A 5,000-nucleotide genomic window follows, 5' to 3' on the forward strand; every position below is an offset into this window, starting at 1 on the left:
AAGACAGTCCCAGATAAAAAAGGGCAGAAAGGCCTGTGCCCTAAAGGTACCGGCGTTACCCCATGGGGGAACGGCATTGCCGCCAACATCTTATGTGCCAAAAGGAACTGGTACCAATAACTGCATCCATAGACTAGTACTAACCCCGCCGCCAGTAACGATAATGCCGTCTGTGGCAATAGTGCCCAAGGGCAGCTGAAATAACGGTCAAGGGATTCTCAGAAAATACCCTGACAAACGATAGGCAGTGTCGCCATTGGCAGCACAGCCGTAAGAAGCAACATATTGTCAGAATGAGTACTATAAAAGGGATTTTGACGTAAGAAATTTGGGTGACGCTGCCATGGGCATGCACACCAGATATACCAGCATGACCGGAAGCAACGGCATCTCTAGGGGGTAGAATCATAGCCGCCATCCTCCTATGAGTAAGGGCAATACTGTTAGGGGCAAAGAGGCCTAGAATGGTCGAGACAAACGTCAATGGTTCCTGTCAAAAAAACCATGCCTTAGCTGAAGGCAGCGCTGCCAGTGGAGGCACTGCCGCAAGCAGTGACACATCACTCACAGAGGTACAATAGGATAGTATGCCAAAAGGTGGCGGCAAAGCTGCAGACACCGTCACTGTAATCAGTCTGATAGTTCACCCCTGATAGAGAAGCATACCGTTGGCCATGTAAGGTCACATAATATTAAATTCCATGCATGAAAATAAACGCCACGCCATCAGAGACTGGGGCCGCCGACCGATAGAGAAATCTTAGAGGCTAAGAAATAGCAGCAGTTCATGCAAGTCGGCGCACCGACATGATGACATTACCCTTCACAAAGGGGAATTCCGAAAGACTGTGCAGCCCTAGCACGGGAGATCACGAGTGAATGCAGGATGGTTAAGCATAATAGGTTTATGTCACAGGTAAATCTAGAAAACCCCAGAGTCTCTGAAGGAACAACAGAACAGATAAGTCGGAACATCGATAAGGAGAAATCCCCCTTCGCAAAGGGGAACTCCAAAATACTGCACAGTCCAAAAATGGGAGATCAAGAACTTATGCAGCATGACAGCCCAACGGATTCGCCGATGAAGAAAACATTTGCTATCATGATAAAAAAATTGCCATTAGTAACGGCTCACTTAGGTAATGGCATTGCCATCTCCCAAGGCTCTTCCTAAAGAAGAGGCATAAGAACATTCCTCTATACGAGGCTTGATCTGCCGTCAGTAACGGCGTTATCAGTAAGAATGGCAGCAAAGTCAAACCACAATAGTATCCACAGAAACATCATGCCCTAAGAAAATGTTGTGGCAGTACAGGCCACACTGCCTAAATAGCGATGTATCACTATCGTATGCCCAAGAAAAGGAATGCCATAGGAGACGACGAAGCCGTAAGTACCGGCATTGCCATCAGTCTGACAACTCGCTCTTTAATGAAGGGGTATGCTGACTGGTCTATAAGACAAGAACCCCGTAGGGATTAGGCCTCACCACAACAATTGCAAAAACACAGCATTATAAATGAAATTAAGTTCGATATCAGTAACAGAAAGACTCACCGCAGAGAGGTGAAATGATATAAGGTAAAAAATTTTACTACGCAATCTAATATTCTCAGAGGCTAGGATACGGCAGCACACAGCTGTCGGTACACACCAACAGGAAAATTTCACCCTTCGCAAAAGGGAACATGATAGAACTACTGTAAGCCAGCATGAGAAAATATGAATGAATGTAGCATAAAGGACCAATGAACACGCCATCAAAGGATAGGCTAGGCCCAGATACGACAAGTCATGAGAAAAATCCCAGAGGGTAAAAGAAAAGGCAGTATGACAGCCAGCAAACCGACTGAGAAAAGATAAGTGAGCTCACCCTTCGCAAAGGGGATCTCTAAAAAAACTGCACCTTCCTAGCGCTATGAGATCTCAGATGCTTGTAGCATGATGGCCAAGAGCCTAAACGGTCCGAGTGCCGAGAAACGCCAACAATTGGAACAAAAATCTCAGAAACTACTATGACTGAGTAAAAACGCTGCCCGAGGAGAGTGACCACTGTCAACGAAACTGGAACTAAAGATAAAAAACGAAAACGGCGAGTCCGTCTCCAACTAAAAACTACCGTCTCAAGGCTAGGCAAGCCCAAACTAACACTAACTCAAAAAGACATAAAAAATAAAAATACAATGTAAATGCTAACTTAAAATAGAGCCAAAGCATCGCAATGCTAAAAAAATACAGGCTAGTGTAAAACTTACAAAATAACCAAGTAAACATGAAAAAAGAGCAATCACGTACAAAACCCGACACCCTGGCTAGCTGGACTTGAAGCGCTAAGGCTTTCTCTCACAAAAACTAAAATTTAACTCCCCAAAGGGAACCAAGGTAATAACAGCAAAAACAAAAGGCAAAGAGAGGTAGGTACTCAACTTTAACAAAGAAGAGGAAGCCATCATACGAAGGAAATCTTCGAAAAAAGTGAAAAGAGCGCACATACAAAAATATAGGACAGTAACGTGAAGTTGCGATCAGAGGAATGGAGCAGCAAGGTCGTATGGGAGCACCAAAAGGTGATAGGATATGTAACGGCTTCTCATTTATCCTTCCCCTTAGAGGATTAGACTAGGAAAGGTCTATTCAAGGTGCAGATATCTATGGTTATCTTAGGATACGTCCCTGGTTTATACACGATATCTTCGGACAGTCGTCCTGGGGGTTAGAACCCCGTGATACCTGACTGTAATTCTATTATAATATATATCACAGAAATATTATAGAGTAGGAAGCAACCGGAGGGAACTTCCATCAGGACTACATAGCTCGAGCCCTAAAAAAAAAATTATGTATATATATGTATATATATATATATATATATATATATATATATATATATATATATATATATATATATATATATATATATATATATATATATATATATATATATATATATATAAAGAGAGAGAGAGAGAAGATATGGTAAATCTATTTATTGTATATTAGTCAACTATCGTTAAAGTTTCTGTCTCATCTTCTCCCTGATAGAAACATCCTGAAGGGGAAAGACAACTCTTCCTAAAGTGCTTAAATAATTTACGATGCCTAACAAACTGTCATGAAGGTGAAATCAATGTTTTCTGAATACAAATATTTTTATAGTTTTTGTAATGTTATAGAAAAGATGACTTGGTCATGCTGGAGACAAACATAGGGAGAGATAGTCAGTGCCCGTGGAAAACTCAGAGTTTTTTATTTAGTACAAAAATTAATTGTAGATGTTGCAGTTGTTCTGCCTTTGTAGAACGAATGTTATATGTGGCTGAGCATACACAGGGGACACATCTTTAATGTAAGAATCAAACAGAATATGGGCATATAAGGTTGTATTCCAGTGTGAGAGAGAGAGAGAGAGAGAGAGAGAGAGAGAGAGAGAGAGAGAGAGAGAGAGAGAGAGAGGAGAGAGAGAGAGAGAGAGAGAGAGAAAGTCTAGTTTGAAGTAACTATAAGTTTTTGACTGAAAGGAGACTAAAGGATTACTCATCGCCTGACGGCATTAGGGTCTCTTGGCTACTGACCCCATTCCAGGGAATCCTGACTAGAATAGGAAATGCACTGACTGAGGATGGTGGTCTATAGTTCATGGCCTCTTATTTGTAGTTCTTGAAATAATGAAGACCATTTACGTTTAACAAATATATATATATATATATATATATATATATATATATATGAAAAAAAGGTCATTGAATGGTAATCAGTCTGTCGAGGAGAATGGCTCCTATGCATCCATCTTTTTTTTTTTTACTGTCTCTTTTGCTTTATAAAAATCTATATTTTAGGCGATTCCTTTTCTTTTTGAAGTCACTAAACAATAGCATATTGAGTAATTACTTTACTATTTGGTTAATTATTCATTTTATTCATCCCTTTCACCATGTTTTGAATATTAGTCTCCTGCCTAGTCTTCACCTGTGGACATTTCTGTTAGATTATTGGACAAAGGCTTTCGGTGTATCAAATTCTTTATCCCTCATCTAAATATTGATCTCTGGCACTGTCGTTCAGTTAATTCTCTGTTCATACTGTATAAGATATTTCAAAATGTTCACCATATTTTATTATCAGATCTTCTCCGACTGTACCGTACGTAACACTCGAGATGAAATTAATTCAAGCAATATACCCTTCCTTACTAAATGGGTCAATGCTCCGCAGTATTTCAGAAGTTTTATTCTAGCCCTAGCCAGATTGTATAACATATTTTTTTCTAATCTAGTTACTGGATAAGAACACTTCAAAAGCTCAAACATGCTGTATACGCTCTTCTGTTGTACGGGTAGACATACGCTTTATATCATAAGTTATATATGTTTCATCTTTTTACCGTTGGCTCCCGAAAACTTAGCGATAATATTGAAGACGTGTGAACTTTTATTCATTCATCCCTGAAATCTATCTATCTATATACCAAGGCACTTCCCCCAATTTTGGGGGGTAGCCGACACCAACAATGAAATAAAACAAAAAGGGGACCTCTACTCTCTATGTTCCTTCAGCCTAATCAGGGACTCGACCGAGTTCAGCTGGTACTGCTAGGGTGCCACAGCCCAACCTCCCAAATTTCCACCACAGATGAAGCTTCATAATGCTCACTCCCCTACTGCTGCTACCTCCGCGGTCATCTAAGGCCCCGGAGGAAGCAGCAGGGCCTACTGGAACTGCGTCACAATCGCTCGCCATTCATTCCTATTTCTAGCACGCTCTCTTGCCTCTCTCACATCTATCCTCCTATCACCCAGAGCTTTCTTCACACCATCCATCCACCCAAACCTTGGCCTTCCTCTTGTACTTCTCCCATCAACTCTTGCATTCATCACCTTCTTTAGCAGACAACCATTTTCCATTCTCTCAACATGGCCAAACCACCTCAACACATTCATATCCACTCTAGCCGCTAACTCATTTCTTACACCCGTTCTCTCCCTCACCACTTCGTTCCTAAC

Source organism: Palaemon carinicauda, chromosome 12 (assembly GCF_036898095.1).
Source record: "Palaemon carinicauda isolate YSFRI2023 chromosome 12, ASM3689809v2, whole genome shotgun sequence".
Taxonomy (NCBI): Eukaryota; Metazoa; Arthropoda; class Malacostraca; order Decapoda; family Palaemonidae; genus Palaemon; species Palaemon carinicauda.